Source organism: Panthera onca, chromosome D4 (genome assembly GCF_046562875.1).
Source record: "Panthera onca isolate mPanOnc1 chromosome D4, mPanOnc1 haplotype 2, whole genome shotgun sequence".
Taxonomy (NCBI): domain Eukaryota; kingdom Metazoa; phylum Chordata; class Mammalia; order Carnivora; family Felidae; genus Panthera; species Panthera onca.
The window spans coordinates 23,080,962-23,105,786 of NC_138351.1; the positions used below are offsets into that span (position 1 = coordinate 23,080,962).

The 24,825-nt window shown below is 40.4% G+C and overlaps 1 long non-coding RNA gene across 22 annotated transcripts in view; it reads right to left on the reverse strand.

Moving 5' to 3' along the window:
- Nucleotides 1–24,825, reverse strand: part of LOC132663585 (uncharacterized) — a 553,467-nt gene that overhangs the window by 212,157 nt on the left and 316,485 nt on the right. For 20 of the 22 annotated variants that reach the window (XR_013551829.2, XR_013551842.2, XR_013551839.2 and 17 more), the window contains 2 exons: nt 12,406–12,520; nt 5,321–5,369 (listed from right to left, as the gene is read on the reverse strand). This is a non-coding gene — a long non-coding RNA (uncharacterized LOC132663585). Of the gene's footprint in view, nt 1–5,320; nt 5,370–12,405; nt 12,521–13,446; nt 13,484–24,825 lie in introns of all 22 variants that reach the window. The other 2 variants (XR_013551841.2, XR_013551831.2) reach the window with 1 other exon arrangement.

Genomic DNA, 24,825 nt, shown 5'->3' on the forward strand with positions numbered 1-24,825 from the left:
TACTGATGTTGAGAATAACATGCTTGATCAGGGTCAAAAAATAATAGTAAATAGAAGAGAGCAGTATTTGACATTTAAAGCTTAGTGAGAATAACTCACTCAATCACCCCTTGATATTAGTTGCAAAGGTTTTGTCTCCTAAACATTACATGCACCTGGCTCTCTTGGTTACCTGGAGAGAAAAGGCAGACGTTCTTTCCCTGTCTCCTCTCTCTTCAACACAGACACTTTTCTTATATGCTGCAGGCAAAAATAATTTGAAGCAGGTGACAGCAGAGCTCTTCTTTTTAATGCCCTTTGCCTCAGGCACAAGACTGGATCTTTCCAGACACTAGAAATGTTATGAGCGGACATTCACCCATTCTCCCCCTGGCAAAGCCAAAACATACTTTTCAATTGGATCTCAGAAATGCTGATGAATATCAGAGGCCTGACAGGCTGCAGTTTTTACTTGTGTTTTACTTGGAGTGGCTTGCACAGGAGAGGAGAAAAGAGGGAGGGCAGGTCTCTCCAACCTGCAACCCTGCCTTGGCCTGCTAGAGATGAGAGGCGAGGGTGATGAAAATCCATCCTGCTAATGCAATAGGCTTAATGCTGGTTGGTTTGAAACCAGCAGAACCACAAAATTGCAAACCTTCTCAGAGTATAGCATTTCAGGATCATAAAGAAGTATAAATCATCACTAAAATAGTAGAAAACTGGGCCCCCAGCCTTCAAAGGTTTCTACAAATCATTTTTACCTCTTACCCAAGAGAAACACTCATGATGCATTAGATTTGGAGAAAGGAGGAAAAATTCCTGGAGAGCACAACTGTGGTTATGTCACTATCACTGAAGGGGCCAGCATGATTGAACTGTTTTGCCAGGACAGTAGCTTAAATCCCCCAAAGGCAATTGCAATACTCCAGTAAGTAGAAAATGAAGGTCTGCTCAATAATCTAGAATGATTGTTAATGTGAGTTCCAAAGACATTAAATATGCTTTATTCCAACATGTTAGAGGGCCATTGTTTATTTCATTTTCACAGCCTGCCCTCCTTCAATCTCATCAACATTTGTTCATTGGGATTGTGGCCAATATGCTATGGGCTGGAACACAAGCCACAATGAAACAAGCAAGCTGCTGGCGGACTGTTAGATTTTTCTTGATCTAGTTGGAGGGCCCAAGTGATGTACAGATGTCTTCCAAATGAGCTCTACTTCTTTATACAGAAGGCAGGCTGTGGCCATAGGCTATTATTTGATATTTTCAGCTGTCAAGTCACTTTTGATGGCTGAAAATGTTTACCTTGCTACCAGGAAGATGATGGGCTGGTACTTAAGAAATACCCAGTAGAAACACTACTCATCACCATCCTTTATGCAGTGACTCGTTCAGCAAATACCTGATAGTCTTCCATAAGCAACGATACAGAACTGACTAATTCCTTATCCTTGAGGAGCTGACAGTGTTTTGCAGGGTAAATATGCATGTAAATATGTGGAATACAGATTAGGTCACAAAGAGCAGAGACACCCATTCTGTCTATGTGTCAGCAGAGGTGTCACATTTGCAAGAGGCACTTGAACTCAGTCTTGAGAAAATAAGTCAGATTTCAAAAGTCGTGGCTTTTCAGAGCTTGCAGAGGCATGGAGTGCAACAACCCTCCGGGAAGTGCAAGTGGTTCGGAATGGCTAAATTGCGGGGTGAGGTGCGCAGTCATCAGAAGGAAAGTTGAAGAGACAGGAAGAAGCCATATTAGGGAGGGCCTTGGATGACAAGAAGGACCTTCAGCTTGATGCCACATCAAAGAGGATTAACAAGTTTACTCAACACCACTTGGGATAACAGCCTGTGCTGAAATTGAAATAACCTGTGTTCTCTTTGTTTATCCAGCTTCTTCACTTCTCCTATCAATCAGGTCCAGGTATTTCAAACAAAAGGAGTTATTTTTCAAACAAAGAGAATTTAGTACAGGGCATTGTTTACATAGTGACGGGAAAGTTAAAAAGCCAAATCTGGGGCAGTGAGGCAACCTAGAAATTAGCAACAGCAGCAGATTACTATGCGATGTTACAGGAACCCGAAAGCCAACGATGTCTGGCTGGAACTGGGACCACTAGTAGCGTAGTAGCAGCTTCCCCTCGTAGGTCTACAAGATAGAGGGGCGCCTGGGTGGCTCAGTCGGTTGAGCGACCGACTTCGGCTCAGGTCATGATCTCGCGGTTTGTGAGTGCGAGCCCCGCGTCGGACTCTGTGCTGCCAGCTCAGGGCCTGGAGCCTGCTTCAGGTTGTGTCTCCCTCTCTCTCTGCCCATCCCCCACTCATGCTCTGTCTCTCTCTGTTTCATAAATAAATAAACATTAAAAAAAATTAAAAAGATAGAGTGATGGACTCCCCGGCAGGACCAGGAACCAGAGAGAAGATGCACCTGCTTCAAGATGCCACTAGATAGAGGGAAGAAAGAAGAAATATTCTGGCTTCTTCCTTTTCCTCTGGTTTTCCCCTGAGACTGTCACTTGGGCAACCATACCTAGAAGATGGTACACAAGGAAATATGGGAAATGTCTTTACTGTGCACAGAGCAGTGCAGGGAAAGTAAGGTAGATGAATATCTGTGACCTACACAGTCCACCCCTATTTTGCTTCTTAGCATTCACTGCACCTCTCTGCCCATATTTAGCTCTCACATCATAACAGTTTCCCTCTCCTGTTTCACAGAATATTATCCACAGAATCCACAGAATAACTGTCCAGCAAAAAATAAACATGTTCTCACCCACTTCCCAAAAGAGGAGATGTAAAGGCCCATCAATCACCATGTCCATATAGAAGTAAAGTATCCTCCCCTTCATGCCATCACTAGCCCAGTGACCTATGAACTAATTTTCTAAAAGTAATTCCTACTGACATCTTTTAAACAAAGCAGTAGAGAAAATGAAACAAAAGAAACCACAGGATAATGTATACATAGTGAATATGCGTAGCATATAACTGATCACGAGGCCACGGTTGATATTTTTACGGCAGCTTTACTGAGGCATAATTGATATACAATAAGGTGCATATATTTATTTAAAGTATGCAATTCGATATATTTTGACATATGAATATACCAATGGAATCATCACCGCCAAAAGTTTCCTCACGTCCCTTTGAAATTCCTCTCTTCTGTTTCTCCCTATTCCCCACCCCCACCCCCCAGTCCCAAGTAACCACTGATCTTTCTGTCACAATGAATTTTATATAAATGTTAGGACTCATGAGTATTTTGTATGGATTCCTTCACCTAGCAAAGTTATTTTGATACTCATCCATGCTGTTGTGTGCAGCAATATCTTTTATTGTTGAGTAGTAATATATTTTATATGCATATATACCTATACACATATAGATAGATAAAAACATATTATCTATTCGTCTGTTGATGGACATTTGCATTATGTGCTGTTTGGAGCTATCACAAATAAAAGTTGCCATGAAAATTCATATTCATGTCCTCATATGGGCATATATTTCCTTTTATCTTGAGTAAATATCGAGGAGTGGAATGGCTGGATCGTGTATCAGCAATAAACTGTTTAAGAAAACTGCCAAAGTCTTTTCCAAAGTTGTTCTATCATTCCTCGTTGATATTCTTCAAACACAGTGTTACCTTAGCCCTAAGTCATCACTTTGGTGAGGATTCTTTAACTGGTGGGGTGTTGCAAACATTCCTGAAATGTCTGCATATACAGCTTTCTGCTATTCTTGGGTTACTACTGTTTTCCGTTGACATTTATTATTAGACATGAAATTACTAAGAGACACTTTAGTGAATCCACTAATGTGCAGGATCTAAGAACTAGGTTCTGAGTTTCTACCTATCCCCACTGTGTAGAAGCAACCCTAATTACCCTTGGCAATCAGAATTAATCACCCAGCCAGAACCAATCACCTTCCTCTGACTACTGGCTCAATGGCATGAGGATGCAAAAAGAGCTCCAATCCAATGGAACAGGGGTTGTGTTCCCTGGTGGAAATAATACTCCTTTGGAATAATACTCCTTGGAAATTCCAGCCGTGAGAGAAAAAGTGTCATGTGCTGGTCATTGGTTCAAAGTAAATGCTGTATCCTGTAGGAGAACAACTTAAACTCACAGAATGCTGTCTCCTAGCTAGTGCCGATGCTGAATCTTCAGTTAATGTCCACCATTTTATCAGACTATCTGCTTCTCTTTTCTTTTTAAGTTTATTTATTTATCTTGAGAGAGAGAAAGAGAGGGCCTGAGCGAGGGAGGGACATAGAGAGAGACAGAGAGGGAGAGAGAGAGAGAGAGAGAGAATCCCAAGCAGGCCCCACTCTGTCAGTGCAGAGCCAGACACAGGGCTTGAACTCATGAACTATGAGATCATGACCTGAGCCGAGTTCAAGAGTCAGAGGCTTAAACTACTGAGTGAGCCACCCAGATACCCCAGGCTATCTGTTTCTGAAAGCAAAGATATAAAAAGAAAACTAATTAATTTTTTGGGCACTTCTTTTGATGTAAAATAATTTCTTCAGTCAAAAGCAATGTTGTATGGGATACTATCATGATAAGTAAAGTACTAAGTCCATGATCGTAGTGCATATAAAATACTTAAACATGTAAAACAACCATGAGCCAATTGAGCTGTATCCTAGAAGGTGCAGATTGCTGCCCCTAACCTATGATGGAAAAGCAATGAAATATAATCAAACTGTTACCAGATCGATAGCTTGACCCCTGGTAGTGTAATAGTATCAAGTGAGGGGCTCAGGATTGGCCTTTGCTGTTGATACGTTAGGTACTTAGGAACTAGGCAGCCATATCAACTTTAATGAGGGGAAGCTCATGTTTTTGGATCCATGCAAAGCTTCCTTTCCCACCACTAGAGGCCAGTTTGTAAAGCAAGCATCCGAGCAGTTCAGAGAAGAGACTGACATCAACAGAAAACATCAACTTATCCACTTGGAATATTACAAGATACCTCTCCATGGATATCCTTTGAGGAGTGCTCACAGGAACATAAATATGCACATATTATTACAGGGAGTCTTTCTATATATCTTCTAAACCTCATTGTTGATCATCATATAATCGTGTTTGTTCTGAGTTCCTGAACAACATAGCCAAAGCGTTAGCCATTGCTAAAAAGATAACGTAGATCCATACCTCAGGACATATCTACTTACAAGTAAAACAGATAACCGGATGTATTATCTGAAGTTCATCCCACTTATGTGATTTTCTTTGACGACTCTTTTTAAGGGCTACCTCAGTGGTTCTAGAATGCAGCAACAATGATTTTTGTCTGGTTACAGCATATTTTACAGACTCACCTATAAGCCAGCTTTGAATTTTTTTGTCTTCTGTCAACTGGTAATAGATCTGGAAGCAATAAGATATGCTTCTGGTGAGTCTTAAGGAAAATATGCATCTCTTTTCAAGACAACTTTTTCAGGTGAAAAAATTATAAGCTCTTTTAGTCCAGGAAGACTACCTTCATTAGACATAATTGTATCTGTTGGTAATGAAACTTTGCAGACATGTTTGTTCATGGTTCTCAAATTCAACTGCATCTGCTCAAATATCCCCCCTACACTCTCAGAGATCTATCATTTAGAATTCATGCCTTAATGATAACATAATAAATTGGCGGGTCTGTGTTTTCAACTTGCATGGTAACTCTGCAAATTGTACATAGTTCTGATCTGTAACCTTGATATAAATAAACTTCTGATATAAATAAACTCTAAGAATGCTATAGCAGCTCTCTGATTCTCTGGCTGTGTCCCTTCAGCTAAGAGTTTAAAGCTCAAAGCTTATCATTTTCTTTTTGTAAGCAGTCCAGCACAGTCAAAAACAGCCATCTCATTTTTGTAGTTAGATACAAGAGCTACTTGTTTTCCCTAAGCCTAGCTTTCAACTGGCACATCACTGCAAACAAACCAGGTTATAATTTAAGTAATTGCAATGCCACTTGATGAGATAGATTAATTATAGTATCTCATTTTCCACCTGAAAGTTTTGCACTGTGTTCAAGCTAAAAGAAGCAAGCAATCTAAGCTCAGAATTTGTTCTTGAGAATTTGTTTCCTGGGACTAATCCTGATATTAAAAAATTGTATCAGCCAAAGTCTAACCAGGAAAATATAAATAAAGTAAAGTATTTCCAATAAAATAAATTTAATATAGGAAAATGGTTGAATATGTGTTGACAGAGTTTAGAAATTAGTAGGAGATCATGAAGCAACCCACAGATTAGAACAGCAGGAAAGACCTCTATACACAGGAATAGAGAAAGCAAGAGTGATTTTTCTGAAAAAGTTCTGCTGCAAACTAGAGGGGGTACAATTCAAAGTGGGTTGTTTGTTTTTGAGAGAAAGAGAGAGAGAGCAAGCAGGGGAGGGGCAGCAGGAGAGGGAGAGAGAGAAAATCCCAACCAGGCACCATGTCCAGCATGGAATCTGACATGGGGCTCCATCTCCCAACCATGAGATCATGACCTGAACCGAAATCAAGAGTTGGATGCTTAACCAACTGAGCCATCCAGATGGCCCTCAAAATTTTAAATAATAGGGACATCTCCATTATAATGAAGGAGGACTAGGTAGATTCAAATGTATGTTTGATATTGAGAAGGTATTTTGTTGTGATTGAAAGTTAATAGAGATGATCCTTGATATGTAGGAATTCAACAGGGAATGGGAGAAGAGTGTATAAGCATGTACAAAAGCCCTGTGGCTGGAGGAATATGACATGTATATGAAACGGAGAGAAGGGCAATGTGCCTGGAGCCAACGAAAGAAGATGGAAATATGGTACACACTGACACTAGAGAATGCAAAATACTACAGGGCATGTGAAACAGCGTATTTTTTTTAATCCATAGAGCAGTGAGTAGGCCATCAAAGGCTTTGAACCTGGAAAGTAACAGATTCAGATTTGCTATGAAAAGATGACTCTAGCTATGTCACAGAAAACACACTGGAGGGGAGGTAGTTACCATGGTATCTTAGACTACATTGAAGTTGATAGAGATGAGTAGTGTATATACTTGAGTGAGTTTTAGAAAAAATAAAAAAAAAAAAAAACAGGACTCAGTGCTCAATGGGACTGGTGGAGTAAATCAGAGGGATTTGTCAAAGATGATTCCTACCTCCTGGCTTCCATATGTGAGTAGAGATTAGATCATTTGCTGATAGCATTACTGATGGTATTTGCTTGAAAAAGACCAAGATAATTGTGAGTATATTCTTGGACATATTTGGTTTAGGTGATTTTGAGATACTTAAGAGAAAGGGCCAAATAGGCAGATGGATATTCAGGTGTGAAACAAAGGAACAGTCTGGGCTAGGAAAATGATATTTGGGATTCATCAACTTAAAGATGGTAATTGAAGGTATGAGCAAGAAATGGTACAGAGGGAAGAGGGCCAAGAATGCAACTGTAACTCCCTTAGCCAACAATTAGGTACAGAGGTTAAGCCTAAAACAGAAGTAGGAAAAGAATTAATAAATAAGTAGGAGAAATGCAAAGAAAGTGTTGTGCCACAGAGTTCAAGGAAAGAGTGTTTTGGGAAGGAGGATGTGTCCAAATCTGCTGAGCGGTAAGGAAGAAGCAAAGTGCAAGTGTCCATTCAATTTAGTGAAATGGACATTATTGATGACATAAATGAGAGCAATTTTGGTGGAGTCAGGAGATCAAATGCCAAATGGAGGTGAACTGAGAAGCAATTTGAAGAAAGTGGCTATAGAGGGGAAGAGAAGAGAACGCCATATTTGAAGAGAGGAGATTCTTTTTGTTATTCTTAAAAGAATCAGAGATAAGCATGTTTAAAAGTTGATGGAAAGTACCCAGTTCAGAGGGAAAGACTTAGTACATGAGGATGGGAAGTTCTGGAGCAAGCCCAAAGGGGTTAAAGTGTTAGGCAACAAGGACACCTCCTTTGTACTGAGAAGGAAGAAGGACAGGAAATGCAAACAGTTTGTCTGCGATTAGGAAGATGCTTTGTTGTTTCTGAGGAGATAACAAAATTGTCTTGTTAAAGGCTTTTAATTTCTTTGCGAAGTCAAGGTCCTCTTCCTGGAGAGGGGGAAGAACAGCTCAGAGGATGAGAAAAGGGTTGGAAAATGAAGGGAAGAAGAACGCAGAATGGCAGGACATTCCCATGTCAAGTTTTCAAAGACTGTAACAGTTTGCTTCTTACTTGGTATACCTTGATTTCCAATTAGGAAGTGTTTCCTTGAACTAATGTCAGGTTCCTTTGGAAAGAATATTTTGTGTCTCATTGAGGCTTGTCTCCTCTTATTCATTCTCTCTCCCTCCCTTCCTCCCTCCACCCCAGAAGCCCGCGCGCACGCGCGCGCGCACACACACGCGCACACACACACACACACACACACACACAGCATCATCACCCATCATACCATCATACCATTCAATCCTCTGAAAATTTAATGCTATGTGAATATTGCCCTTAAAAATCAATCAACTGCCACAACATTTAAAAAAATTTTTTAACGTTTAGTTATTTTTGAGAGAGAGAGAGAGACAGAGCATCGGTGGGGGAGGGGCAGAGAGAGAGAGGGACACACAGAATCTGAAGCAGGCTCCAGGCTCTGAGCTGTTAGCACAGAGCCCAGTGCGGGGCTTGAACCCATGGACTAGACCGTGAGATCATGACCTGAGCTGAAGTTGGACGCTCATCTGACTGTGCCACCCAGGCATCCCTCAACTGCCACAAATTTTACAGCTAAAATCATAGTGGAATTTAGTGCCCCACTAACAAGGAACCTAAAAAAAAAACAAAAAACAAAAAACAAAACAACAACAACAACAGAATATTGCCTGACATCTGACATTTGCTAGATCTGTACAAAGACCTCACTGGAGTGTTGTTGTCTCTGTTTATCACAACTGAGCTTGTAGCACAGGCACTGCCTTAACCCAAAGCCTGCATAGCCTTAACAAAACCCCTATTAAAACTCCAAAGGAAAAAAAGGCAGCCACAAATTCTTTTACTTTTCCATACATTTCATGGGAGTGTCCAAGAAACCTATATGAGAGCTGTTTAACTCCAGTGTGTTACAGAGCAATAGAGACTGTGTGAAAAAAAAATGCATGACAGGTAAAATAAAGTGCTTGAAAAACTAACGTCTCTATAAGTGAACCCCAGGTTCACACTGATTTGTAGCTTCCAATTAAGGAAGTTGCAGACTGAATCATACCAAGATTTTCCTTGTCTTTGGCACTAATATTTGCTCCAAAGAAGTGGCTTCCTTTCTAGAGAACATTACTGGCCACAGAATATTCACCATCACAGTAAAACATGAAGGTGATTTTGTTAGATTTCACTCTTATCATTCAACTGAAGAGAAATCTTCCAAATATAAAAGGAAGGAGAGTGTTCCCTCCTATTTCATCAACTGTTATAAAATTCATGAAGCCCTGTCTGGCTTGGGTCTTCTATCTACTGACAAATGTAATTAAAATTAGACTTGAGAAAAAATAGGAATGGAAATGTCCAAGTATAAGGATGTTGCCACTGAAAATTGGTTTCTAAAAACAGCATCGATTAGAAAGGAAGTACAGAGAAGTGAGAAATCTGCTGCCAATAGTGCATCTCCAATTATATAAAATATGGCAATCAAAGGCTCATGAGGTTAGGGAGACTGTTATTAAATAATGCAATTAAAAGCTAATAAATTTAGGCTTCTGCCTATACACAGAAAGGGCATTTGGTATATTAGCTTTCTATTGCTGCTGTTACCAGAGGCTTGTAAAACAACACAGTTTTATGATTCTACAGTTCTGTAGTTTAAAAGTCTGACATGGGTGTCACTGCGCTAAAATCATGGTGTCAGCAGTGCTGTGTTTCTGCTGGAGGCTCTGAGGGAACAATTTGTTTCCCTGCCTTTCACCTTCGAGAGGCAGCCCACACTCCTTGGCTTGTGGCCCCTCCATCCATCTTCAAAGCTAGCAGCCCAAAATCTGACTCTGGTTCCCTATCATGTCTCTTTTACCGACCTCACTCCTGCCACTTTTAAGGACCCTATGATTACAGCGGATCCACCTGTAGCATCCAGGGTTATTTCCCATCTCAAGGTTCTCAGATAATCACATATGCAATATCTCCTTTGTCACATACGATAACATATTTACAGGTTCTGAGGATTAGAATGCTGACATGTTGGAGGGGGGCATCATTCTGCCTTCCACACTTGGGAGAGAAGAAGGGCATGTGTATAAAAGACATATATTACTGCCAGGTCTCTGTTTTCTAAGCCTACCATGCTCAAGTAGGAGATAAAAGAAATGTTAACTATTTTTTTCCCCATAACTGTGCAGTACATCAGATAATCAGACCACTCATCTTCAGTGACAAGAATGCTAAGGACAGGATTCCTTTGGCAGAATGAAACTAACTCAGAAGATAGGGATTGATGATCGAAAAGCTACCGGGGATGCCCACAGGATGTCATACATCTCCTTTCCAGGAAATTACAGCAGTGGAGAGAGAAGACAGAGGCCATAAAATGGTCATAAAAATGTATTTTAATTAAATTATTCCACAATAAAACTAAAAGGAATCTAAAAACAACAGCTGATTATTATCCTCATCATGCTTCTCGAATGGCCTGTGCCAAGACATTATTTTGAGAGGACAGCTAAGATGGTTACAGACCATTCTACCCTGGCTCTCTCTCCCCTCTCCTTCTCCAAGTCTCTCTCTCTCTCTCTCTCTCTCTCCCTCTCAACCCTCTCGCTCTGCTAGCTTTCATTTCATCCTGCAAGAATTACGACCTGAGTGGAGATCAGGTGCACCTATTCATTACCTTTGAAAGCACAGGACATCAGTGGACTTCACATCGCTGTGTTTTTAAATTGGCATCAGGCAAACCATTGCTTTAGCTGCATTTATTTTACCTTCAAAAACAGTGTCAGATGCCAAGAGATACCACTGCCAGAAAGCTGGGTTTCCGAGAAACAATAACTTTCACATTTTTGTCATCATAATCTAGGGCCGAAGGAAATAACTTCCATAGTTTTGTCATCATAATCTAGATCTAAATTTGCTTTTTAAAAAATCTATAGAACTAAGCCATCCACATTTTTCAAATAAAAAAACTGGGCATGTGTTCTAACAAAGGATGTTTCATTATTTATAAATTTAAATGAAAAGTGTTACAAAGTCATAAAAAATAAATTGCACTTAGCTACATATTGAATAAATTTACTTAATTGTAAAAAAATGAAATTATAAGAAATCAAGGCTTCCCTGGGAAGCCCAGCATGCATGGTCACCATTATTTCTACCGGGCAGTTCAGAATGCTATTTGGTTGTAAAGCCCACAATTTATTTTGGGCAGCGTCTGCCACTGCTTCAAAAGCTTCAGCAAAAAAAAAAAAAAAAAAAAAGTCTTTTTATTCCATGTGAAATCATGTGAACTGAGTATTTGGCCTGCTTAATTATCCCAAGAGTCTGGTTCAGTAGTTCAGTGTCTGGCACACTAAATGCTCAATAAATGTAGATTGAATAAATGAACAAATGCACGAACAATTTAAGATTAGCCATACGGAAAGCAGGCCAAGTTTCCTGTCTGCCAAGACAGAGTAAAAAGCTCACAAGATCTGTTTGGAGAAACAACTTCTCAGGACACTTAGTCCTATAAGGCTAGAAACATTTATAATGAATAACTGATCACTAATTTAACGGATTTCATCAAGGTGTATCAACTTGTGATAGAACCATGAGAAGGTTTTTTGTCTTTGTTTTGTTTTGTTTTTTTTAAATAAAAGTTCTTTGTCAAGCCTCCATTCCCACTGGATTTCACGCTCCCAAGTGGTATCTCAGTCCAATTTCCTAAATTTTCTGACTGATTTTGGTGCTCTGTTTAAAAACCTTAATGTCAATGTCAACTCACAGCTCACTTCCTCTACAATTCAAGACAGGACAGACAGGTATGTACGTGGCTTGGAACAAGGGGAGGTGACAGGGAGTGGAGAGGGTGTTCTCTCTTGTACCATTCTTCACCTCCTTTGCTATGATTGCTCTTCTGGGACTGGAGCAAGGATGAAGGAGAGGAAGGAAGACGTTCTGCAAAGCGACCATTCAGAGTAAACTGGCCTCTCTCTCTTGCCAAGGGGCCACTGTCTGGCCCTCATTTCCTTCTCTCTACCACAGGCTGACTTCCTCACGGGAGGCATTTTTGGACTCGCAGGTGGGACTTTGGGGGGTTTCTCCCTGCTTAACTCCCTGATGTTGGGATCTGACTGGGGCGGGGCTTCTTCCTCCTGGCTTCAGGCCTGGCGCAGGTGATCCACCCACATCCTCTTACTGCTGGGCTTCCTTTGCCCAATGGGTGGCACCTGGAATGGGGCAGCAATTTTGAAAGAAGCTTAATATTCAGTCACCTACTCACCTTCAGTGAGGTTCCACTCACATATCCTGGTCACACCAAACACAGACCTGCAGGCTTCACCATGGGATTTTCTCCTGCACTGTCGTATCCCTCTGGTCCCTTAACATGCTCAAGCCTAGAGAACAGATGATTTATCAACTCAGTGGCTCAGCAATTTTTTAAATATGTATTGATTTAGTGGGGGGGGGGGGGCAGAGAGAAGGGGGAGAGAGAATCCCAAGAAGGCTCTATACTGTCAGCACAGAGCCAGATGTGGGGCTCGATTCCATGAAATGTCATATCATGACATGAGCCAAGATCAAGAGTCAGGTGCTCAACCAATAGAGCCACCCACATGCCCCAGCTCAGCAATTGCTTAAAAAAAATTTTTTTTAATGTTTATTTATTTTTGAGACAGAGAGACAGAGACAAAGCACCAGCAGGGGAGGGGCAGACAGAGAAGGAGCCAGAGAACTTGAGGCAGGTTCCAGGCTTTGAGCTGTCAGCACAGAGCCTAAGGTAGGGCTCGAACCCATGGACCATAAGATCTGAGACAGATCTCATAAGCATCTGAGACAAGTCAGACGCTTAACCAACTGAGCCACCCAGGCGCCCCTCAGCAATTTCTCTTACAATTCTTTTTTAAAGCTTATTTATTTTGAGAGAGAGACAGAAAGAGACAGAAAGAGACACAGAGAATTCCAAGCAGGCTCGACACTGTCAGCAAAATTGAAATCATCCCCTGAGTGAAATCAAGAATATGATGCTTAACTGACTGAGCCACCCAGGTGCCCCCAGCTCAGCGATTTCTTTGTTTCTTTTTTTTTTATGTTTATTCATTTTGAGAGAGAGAGTGCAAGTGGGAAAGGGGTTGAGACAGAGAGAGAGGGAGAGAGAGAGAAAGAAAGAATCCTAAGCAGGCTCCAGGCTGTGAGCACAGAACCCAACTCAGGCTCCATCTCACAAACCTTGAGATCATGACCCGAACTGAAATCCAGAGTAGGATCTTAACCAACTGTGACTCAGCAACGTCTAACAGATTATCCTTAGTCCTTGACTTACTTATGTGGTCAGGGAAGGCAACTTGGGCATGCCCAACCTGTGGAAAGACAGGAGAACAAAGCACATAATCCTTTCTTCTTTTTACTTTTATTTTTTAAAATATTTAGTGTGTATTTATTTGAGAGAGAGAGAGAGAGACAGAGAGACAGAGAGACAGAATGAGCAGAGGAGGGGCAGACAGAGAGAGACACACAGAACTTGAAGTGGACTCCAGACTCTGAACTGTCAGCACAAAGCCCAATGCAGGGCTTGAACTCACAAACTGTGAGCCAAAGTTGGACCCTTAATGGACTGAGCCACCCAGGCGCCCCACATAATCCTTTCTTGCTAAGGATGGAATTGCTACCACTCTATACAACCCGTATTTCCTTAAGAATCCTTTCTGCAGATTTCTTTTATACATGTTGGGTAAGAGAAGGGTAGGTATGCTCATTAAACTGCTGTCCTTGGTTTCTCCTGGGGAAGAGTAGCAGGCCTCCTAGATTGAGATGTTCTGCACTTTAACATTAAAGTAACTAGTGACCGTTATTCTCATCTGTAGCCACCAGCTGAGTGATCCCTGAATAACAGAATCACAATTAGAGAGAACTTGACAGGTGGCCAGGCTTTTTTCTTACACATAGTACTCTGCATGTATCGAGCCATTTTTCTCCCCACATAAACTCTAGGAATGAGGTGTCGGTATGTCCATTTTACAGTAAATTTTACAGGATTTTTCTGTGTAGATCACTACTACATAAGGTATACTAATAAGTGTTTAAGAAACAGATTAGATTTTTAAAAATGAATTTAGCTAACTTATACTAATTTAGAGAATATTATTGTAATCATCTTACAATATGGTGAGATCAGTAATGTTATGATTCCCACTTACAATAACTTGTCCAATTTCACCAAACCACTGAGTGTTAGAATTAGAACTAGACATTCTTCCTTGATGCTGTGCTGTTAATAGGAAATTCTATTTTTCCACTTGTTACAGTTCAGGTCCAGTGGGTCTTCTATTCCAGGACAACATCTGTGCCATGTACCAAGATGTATATGGAAAAGCCACATACACATCAAATAAGAGACAAGTGAATGTATTTGCAATGAGCTTATTCAGAAAAACAATTCATTCTAGTGAAGCTTCTTCATGAATAAAATACTGCAGGTGTCACGACACGAAATCTTCTTGGGCTTCTGGTAGATAGGTCTCTGATGTTTCCTCTTGGACCATCTCCATCCAAAGGGCAAGCAATGTGTGTGTTGGTAGGGCAGTGCTGAGCACAGATGCCTGCCAATTCAAGCAACTTAAATTATTCAAGAGCAAGGCTGCCTGGACTACAGAGGAAATCCCACTTGGTGTGCAAACATATCCACACATCGTTTTCAAGATTTAGAAATTTCTTTTCTTCTATCTTGAAGTCACATGGCTATTATATCCCAGAGTACTCTGTAATCCAATAAACATTCTGTCTATATGTTTACAGTTGATAAGGGAGAAAAAGGGGCACTGAAAATGGTTTGCGTAGCATCTGAACCACTTTGGAATATTGGTGCCGAAACAAAGACTCTCATGGAGACCTAGATTTCCATGATTTGAAGAGGAAAGTCAGCCTTAGTGGATGGATGGCAGGTGTCCTGAAGATACCAGGGCTATCTTCCCCTACATATGACCTTCAAATGCACCTTTTCTTCCTCAGTTCTGGAATTCTTCACAGCATTACCTTATTTCCTCTAATAAGTCTACTAAAATGCAAAATCCAGCAAATAACTCATCTTTTACCAATCAGTCAGATATTGGTAGCAATCATTTAAATTAACCACTTCATCCTATCAATTGATAAAGGCAATGATGAAATAGCCTTATTTGAATTGGAGGAGAACATGACTATTACCAAGGAGACATGCACAACAATGCTCACTGCAGCACAGCTTCTAGTAATGAAAATCAGAAACACTTTAGGTGCCCATTGAGGAGAATATAGTAAATTATGATGGATTTTCCTAATAGAATATTATACAGCAGTAACTATCAATGTTTGGATTAATATCTCAAAAACGTAATGTTGAGAAGAAAAATTAACCGAGGGAAATTAAAAAAAATTTTTTTTAATGTTCATTTTTGAGACAGAGAGAGACAGAGTGCAAGCGGGGGCGTGGGGGAGGGGCAGAGAGAGAGGGAGACACAGAATCTAAAGCAGGCTCCCCGGCATCCGAGCTGTCAGCCCCAATGTGGGGCTCGAACTCACAAACTGTGAGATCATGACCTGGGCTAAAGTCGGTTGCTTAACTGACTGAGCCACCCAGGTGCCCCTTGAGGGAAATTTTTAAACTGAATTTTTGGGCATTTAAAAAATCCTCTAAGCAATATCACAAAGGTTGTGTAATATACTAGAGCAGTTACCAGCATTAACATATGATGAAGCCCACTGGTTCTGGAGTTAGATGCCTGCCTGCCTGCCTTTGAATCTCAGTTCCACTACTTATTAGCTGTGTGACTTTGTGCAAGTTACTTAAGTTCTTGATAGCCCCACGTTTAAATGGAGGAAATAATAAGTACCTATTTCATATAGGATTGTTTCAAAGTCAAGGAAGGAGTACACGTGAGCCACCTGGAATACTGCTAGTTGTATACTAAGTGGTCAATGAACATCAGTTATTATTAATTGCTTCTGGGTACATATATGTAGAAACTGTAATCCATGATGCTGGATGGCTCTAGGGAGAAAGGGAGCTGAGAGGTTGAGTAAGACTGTGGGAACTTCACCTTTATTCTGTGTTCTTTTTAAAAATAAAACAAATATATGGAACCAATACAAATGATGATGATAAAAATACTGATCATGATGATGATTTTAAAGCCTGAATGTCAAAGAGTAGAAGCAACACACAGAGGCACCTGGGAAGGTCAAGACAAATGTCACAATTCCGAAAGAGGTCTGCCCTATTTTTTTTTTTTTTTTAATTTTTTTTTCAACGTTTTTAATTTATTTTTGGGACAGAGAGAGACAGAGCATGAATGGGGGAGGGGCAGAGAGAGAGGGAGACACAGAATCGGAAACAGGCTCCAGGCTCCGAGCCATCAGCCCAGAGCCTGACGCGGGGCTCGAACTCACGGACCGCGAGATCGTGACCTGGCTGAAGTCGGACGCTTAACCGACTGCGCCACCCAGGCGCCCCGAGGTCTGCCCTATTTTAATTGAAGCTCAGGCAAGGGAAGGAAGCCAGATTAAGGAATGCAAGAGGGGAAGTCTTTGAGTAGAGCTATCAGATGGTCTGAAAAGAAGACTGCCGGGCAGGGCAGCAGAGCAAGCTGATCTGCAATCCGAGGGACAAACTTCTCACCAAGCCAAAGTAAGACATAATACCAGTACCCTTTGGTTAGAAAGAGCTGAGACCTGAGGAGTTTATTCAAACAAGAACAGGGCAGATGGTGGGGTCTGGAGGATGCTGATAGTCTCTTGGACTTCAACCTTGTATCACCCATAAGCAAAGACCCAAGAAGACTATGTTTAGCCAGAGAAACATCTGGTAAGAGATGTCAAAGACAGTCCCTGAGAGCCTGATTTTGAAGGATAGGAAGAGGTGCCATTGGGGAATGAGCAGAAGGCCAGGTATGGGACAGGGTCAGGGGGAGGGGCATAAAATGAAGGTCAGAATGAGAAGAGCTGAGAGATTGATACAATCCTGAAACAATGACAGGGGCTACAGCAGAAGTCTTCTCTTTCCTGTCTGTGGAAAGTTTCAAATAACATAGCTAGAGGGATCTGAGGACAAAGTACCAGGCAGTTCCCTTAAGAAAGTAGCTCAGCATGTAACAACTATGTTGGGCACCTGAAACTAATGTAACCTTGTGTATCAACTCTACTTCAATTAAAAACAAAAAGAAAGTCGTTCAGAGACAGGCTGTTGTTCTCCCACCTCCCAAGGTTTTTCTCTCCTTTCCCCTCCACTCACTCTCTATATAGTTTTCCATCCATCAAGGCATTGTGTCCATAGATCTGAGGTTGTTCCAGAAACTCCTGTTTAGAACTGGGCTAAATACTTTATCTTTTTGTACCTTGATTTCCTTATTTCTGTAATTGGGATTACAACATCTCACTTTAAAACTTGTTGAAAGATTGGGGTGCCTGGGTGGCTCAGTCAGTTGAGCCTCTGACTCTTGATTTTGGCTCAGGTCATGATCTGAGGTTTGTGGGTTCGGGCCCTGCATCAGGCTCTGTGCTGACAGTGCAGATCCTGCTTGGGATTCTCTCTCCCTTCCTCTCTCTCTCTCTGCCCCTCTCCAGCTTACTCTCTCTCTCTCTCTCTCTCTTTCTATCTCTCTCTCTCTAAAAATGAATAAATAAACTTAAAAAAAAAAGTTGTTCAAGGATTAATCACACTGACATACTTAAAGGTTTAGCCCACAGTTCGGCATAGAAAATGCTCAGTAAATGGCATTAATTACTAGCACTAAGCACTTAGTAGGCACTCAATAAATATTTGCTTAACTAATTAATTAAAAGTGTAAATTAAGTTGGAGTCTCTGGGTAGATGACCACTAGTAGAATTTCTGAGCTAATCCAAATAAACATCTTCTTCCCCTGTACATATAGAGGTCAGTTGTTAAGAATAAATTATTTTAATATTACAGGTTTTCATGGCTCATCTTTTACCACCTGAGACTTAAGTTGAGATTTTTACACTGCTTGTGGCATTGTGCCATTTATCACTTTCAGATGCCTTGACCTAGTGCATGGAAAAGCAGAACATTATGCTGCTCCTCCTCTCGGTCACGTGGAACACAGGGACAGTGGTCTAGGTTTTGATAAGGACACCCAGACGCTAAGCAATTCATGTAGTATCCTGGTTTACACATCCAGAGTATCAGCTGTATCCAGGATCCACCTGCTTCTTATATTGAGTATCTGCCAGATTCCTTGCTGTTCCCCTGAATTCCCACATTCCCCACCCCTCCTGAGAGGTCTTCGCACTCAGAAACACCCTGAATCATGTATACGCAAATTCCAAGTGAGATTTCTAACTAAGTGGTCTCCAAGTAGCTTGAGCGAATATCCCATTAGAAAAAGAAGCAAATTCAACATATGTATGCCATATGTACTATCATTAACTAAACTTCAGCACAATTGTTTCTTGTTAACAAAGGTGGATGTAAAATTTAATTTCAACAAATTTTCTTTATAATTAAAAAAATTCCTTGCCCATCTTCTTGACACATATAATTAGATAACCGTTGTTTTTACTTCCTGGTTTGGTTGCCAAAGAGCTACTGCTAAGAACTAGAGCTGCCATTTTTTTTTATTAGAATTTTTCCTATTTTTCAACCTATGGATTTGTTTTAAAACCGCTAAAATTGGGGGCGCCTGGGTGGCGCAGTCGGTTAAGCGTCCGACTTCAGCCAGGTCACGATCTCGCGGTCCGTGAGTTCGAGCCCCGCGTCAGGCTCTGGGCTGATGGCTCGGAGCCTGGAGCCTGTTTCCGATTCTGTGTCTCCCTCTCTCTCTGCCCCTCCCCCGTTCATGCTCTGTCTCTCTCTGTCCCAAAAATCAATAAAAAACGTTGAAAAAAAAAAAAATTTTTAAACCGCTAAAATTGTTTCCACATCATGTAGTGTGTTTAAAATTAATAAACGAACAAACAGGAATAACACTGGGTCAATTAATCCCTCCAAAATGTGAGACCCCCATCTTCCCTCAGGGTAACTCATAGATAATTTGCGAACCGCTCACACAGCGACCTATGAGTGCACCAGTTCTAATCCACATGTTAAATACTATGAAGCTTAAGTAATCTTTCATGCTAGAGAACAACTGAAAAAGAAGTTCTGGTACTTTGTTCCCACACTCTAATGGATCCTTCTTCTCACTCCTTTTGTTACACTTCCCCATCTCCCTTTGGAGACCACTGATGTGAATGCTTTACCTAAAGTAATAAATACATCAACAGCATCAAAACCATTTTAGGGACAAAACAACTAGTCTTAAGGGAGTCTGCTTAAAAAAATTATCTGATAAGAATCTCAGACTGAAGAAATACTGAATTGTAGAAGTAAACAACTTCTAAATGTGCCATGTGCTGGTGGGCCCACACATAAGGAGCAAAAGAAAAGCTGGAAAGAACGATGTGGACTTGAACTCCATCATTAATGAAAAAAAGAAGTTTTGCTGGGGCAGCAGCAATCAGCAACATCTTTGGACATCCTCCATATGCGTTGTACTTAGAATGATAGATTGTTTCACCAGGCTTTGCCTTGGCCTGCTGTGGGAGGTACTGTGTGATATTTATGGTGTGTCCAAACCTGATCTGTTTGTCAATGTCATTCTTCTCTAACCAGATCTGGTTGTATTGACTCATGATTTCCACAGTAGTAAGAGGAGAATGATAGATGGAGCCTTAGAAAAGAACCTACACACTATTTCCAGTATCACTTTTTGGTAAGAGAGGCCAGTTTGAAAGGGCTGTTGTTGCCACATCCTGAATCCATTTATTGGAAAGTAATGTTTCATTTATTAGTGTTCCCTTGAATCACATTGTTGATTTGGAAAATAAACATAAACAACCAACCAACACTTTAAAATTCTTATTCTTTAAATCACTCCTCCCCTCCCCCGCCAAATACTTTATTTACATTTTGGGGAAGTAAATGTCCTACTTTGCACATATATTTGTATTTTCCATCTCTTCCCCTCCTTTTCTGGTTTCAAAGAATGAATAAAATATATTTCCATTTTTCACCTCTACTTGGAGAAATTTATGAATATCTGTAAGATTACTGTACATATATTCCTCCACTTAAATACTATCTTCCATATCTACAAAACTCAAAAACTGTTAAGGACTTACTAGTAAGTTTATGGGAAAGTAAAATAATATTTCTCTAGGAAAAAAAAAGAACTTTGTAGGTTACTAATGAAGTGGTAATTTGTGTGTGTGCATATGTGTGCACACATGTGCACATGTATTGTAGTTATACGTGGGACTGAAGTTAAATATTCTCCAATAATTTGGAGAGAAGGGAATTTAGAAACGACTTAATTCCTTTGGATATAATTTAAGCTATAAACTACCAGAACTGAGTACTTTCTTTTTGTTCAACTATAAAAAGACCAAAAATGAATTAGAACAGAAATATGCCATATCATTTCACAGACAAAATGATTCTCATGCCAGAAAAATATTGATTATATTAACATAATAAAAAACAGAATGTATCCAAACAAATGGGCTTTGGTCAATGAAGAATTTTTTAAAATTTTTTAACGTTTATTTTTGAGGTGGGGAGGAGTGCAAGCATGGGAGGGTCAGAGAGAGACAGAGACACAGAATCTAAAGCAGGCTCCAGGCTCCAAGCTGTCACCACAGAGCCTGACGCGGGGCTTGAACTCACGAACCATGAGATCATGACCTGATCTGAAGTTGGACTCTCAACCGACTGAGCCACCCAGGCACCCTGATCAATGAAGAATTTTAAATAAACAGAATCACTGTTTCTAACTCCTTTCTTCAGTGTTCCAGATGGGTCTACCCAGGCACAATTCTTTGGGAGGCAAATGTTTCTGTTGCACAGATAGGCACAGCTACTCTATGGGGCTTGATGTCTCAAAGATTTTACACAGCAGCCCACTCTCCTGTCCTTGAATTTTTTACACCTGTATTGAAGGATAGTTTACATAGCACAATAGTCATCCATTATATGTGTGCAGTCGAATGACTCTTAGTAAATTTATACAGTTGTATAATCATGACCACAATCTAGTTTTAGAATATTCCCATCATCCAAAGTTTCCTTGTGCTCATTTGCAATCAATTCCTACTCAGACTCTCAGTCCCAGACAACTATAAATCTGAATTTCTGTCTCTATAGATTTGCCTTTTCTGGAAATCTTATATAAACAGGGTCATATAATATATAGTCCTTTATAACGAATTCTTCCATTTGGCATAATATATTTGAGGTTCATCTATGTTGTAGGTATCGATAGATCATCTTTAAAATTGACAAATAGCATTCCGTTCAAATATATGTATGCATCTACATTTTATCTGTTCACTAGCTCTGGCATACTTGGATTACATGAATAAATTGCCACGGGCAATTGCCACAAGTCTTAGTGTGAACATATGTTTTAATTTCTCTGGGGTAGGTAGATACCTAGAAGTGAAATTGCTAGGTTAGATGGAAGTATATGTAAGTGCCTATACCATTTTACATACTCAACAGCAATGTACAAGGATTTCAGTTTCTCCACATCTTCACCAACACTAATATTGTAAGTCTTTGGATTATAGCCATTCCAGTGGGTGCGTAGAGGTATCGCATTGTGGTTTTAATTTGATTTCCCTAATGACTGATATTAAGCATCTTTTCATGTGCTTATTGGCAATTTGTATATTTTCGTTGTGAAGTAACTATTCAAATGTGCCTCCCATTTTTTAATTACATTGTCTTATTATCGAATGATAAACATTATTTATATATTCTGGATACAAACCCTTTTTCAGATATATGTAACCCTTTTTCAGATATATGTTTCACAAATATTTCCTCCCAGTCACTTACTAGTCTTTTTATTTTCCTTCTTTAGAAGAGTAAAAGTGTTTTTTTTTAAATGAAGTAAAATTTATCATTCTTTTTATTTTTTGTGTCTATTTATTTATTTTTATTACAAATTTTTAATGTTTATTTTTGAGAGAGAGAGAGATGGAGAGCGAGCAGGGGAGGGGCAGAGAGAGAGGCTGGGAGAGGGCAGAGAGAAGCAGGCTCCAGCCTCTGAGCTGTCAGCAAAGAGCCTGACAAGGGGCTCAAACCCACAAATCATGAGATCATGACCTGGACCAAAGTCGGAGGCTTAACTGACTGAGCCACCCAGGCACCCCTAAACATTTTTTTTTATGTTTTATTCATTTTTTGAGAGAGAGGGAGAGAGAGACAGAGCGTGAGTGGGGGAGGGGCAGAGAGAGAGGGAAACACAGAATCAGAAGCAGACTCCAGGCTCTGAGCTGTCAGCACAGAGCCTGACACGGGGCTTGAACCCACAAATGGTGAGATTGTGACCTGAGCCCACGTTGGACGCTTAACCAACTGAGCCACCCAGGTGCCCCTATTTATTTTTGAAAGAGACAGAGAGTGGGGCCGGGGGAGGGCAGAGAGAGAGACAAAGACAGAGAATCCCAAGCAGGCTCTGTGTTATCAGTACAGAGTCCAATGCAGGGCCTGAACTCATGAACTGTGAGATCATGACCTGAGCCGAAATCAAGAGTCGGATGCTCAACCCACTGAGAGCCACCCAGGCACCCCAATTATTTCTTTTATTGATGGAAAAATTATTGCCTAATCTAAGGTCACAAATATTTTCTCCTAGTTTTCTTCTAGAAGTTTCATGGTTTTAGCTCTGAAATTTAGGGCTGTAATCCATTTTGAGTTATTTTTCTTGTGTGTATGATGTGACATAGAGACTAGGCTCATTTTTTTGCGTGTGCATAGCCAATTTTTCCAGATGAAACGACTCTCTTTTCCTTTACCGAACAGCTTTGGTACCTTTGTTGAAACCAACTGACCATAAATATAAGGATTTCTTCCTTGATATTATGCAAGTCACAGTATCCTCTTGTGATAACTTGACTTCCCATGTAAGTCAGCCTTTACTCAAGAAATGCAGTGCTGAGACCACAGTAAATATCAATACATAGCTCTACTTTAAATAAATAAATTGGAATTCCAATTCATGCCTAAGTTTGTAAGTTCAACTAACCTGAGTTCCTCAGCCCACAAAACTGGAGACCTAACTGGGATAATTGGGGGGGAGGACACTTAGTAGCCAGTCTCCCCTGATATTACTTTGTAGAAACTTCCCAACTTTAATCATGAATAAATATTTGTTGAGTCTCTTTTATGTGGAAGGCACTATGAAGGATTCAGAGACATATAAAATGAGTCGCACTATTGCTCTGGTATGTGCCAGTATGACCACCCAGGTGACAGCCAGCCTCCACTGTGATTAGTATGGTCCATACTGCACTAGCTGTAAGTATTTTGAACATCACCACTGAACCTAAGATATGATTCTCAGTCTTCCATGAGCTGGAAAGATAATCAGCTACATAGTGAAAGTGTTCAAGCAGTAAGTAGTAGGTTGATTCAAAAGGTTGAAAGACAAAAGATCATTAAAAGCTGTTGGTAATGTTAACAGAAAAAGTTTTTAAAAAAGTGTTTCTGGCGGCGCCTGGGTGGTTCAGTCGGTTAAGCCTCCGACTTCAGCTCAGGTCATGATTTCACGGTTCGTGAGTTGAAGCCCCGCATCAGGCTCCATGCTGACAGCTCAGAGCCTGGAGCCTGCTTTGGATTCTGTGTCCTCCTCTCTCCCTGCCCCTCCCCAGCTTGCGCTCTGTCTCTCTTTCAAAAATAAACATTAAAGAAAAAAAGTGTTTCTGAAGATAAATAAAATCAGTTTAAAAATATTATATAAAATTTAGGCTTTGTAGACTTACAACTTACCAATGCCCCAACTATCCCAAGCAGTAGTATCTGATAAATTTAATTTTTAAAATAATAATGTTGATGGTTACCACTCACTGACTGCCTACTAGGTGTTAGGCTATGAACTGTATTACCTACCGATGCTAGGCTATGGACTGTATTACCCCTAATCTTTATGACAAACCTAATAAATATAAGATATTGTAGCCATAGGCCTAACTTGGTCAGCATGGAATAAAAAATAAGGCTGCCAAGGAACAATAATATAATTAAATTTAGATTTTTAATTTAAATTCCAAGCCCCATCCCTATAATGAAGAAGGTAAAGTCCAAATTTCCCCACCCTAAGGGACTACTCAGAGCCAAGGAATACTTATGTAAATTATAAATTAGTACTCCTTATTGCTTATTGCCTTCTGCTTTCAGCCAGGAGAAGGCTGTAATAATTTAGTCACAGACAACAGAACCAGTCACCATGATGGCTGATTTTTGGAAAGCCAATGTAGCTACTAGCAGTCTCAGTTTCTTCCAATGATGTCTCACCATTATCACTGAGGAAGCTCACACGATTTTGAATTTTCAGTGTCCAAGATACAAAACAATGATGCTCTTCTCTCCACTGTCATGCTGAGTCCTGAAGCCCACTACATAAACAGCTTCTGTTAAGCACAAACAGAATCATTTTCCTGCATATGACCATGGTTCCAGGGAGAGGGAGCTAAGGACTTGGCCACATTCTGTGTCAAGATTTAGGCCTTTCCCAAGACCTCCCCATCCAAGCAAGCCCTTGAGAATTGAAGAAGTTCATGTGTCTCCTAGTACCAAAGGCTAATGCAATTCTTGCTCAAGGATTAATTACTGAAGTGACTGATACTTGCTTCATGGAGAACATTTACATATCACTTTATCTTCAT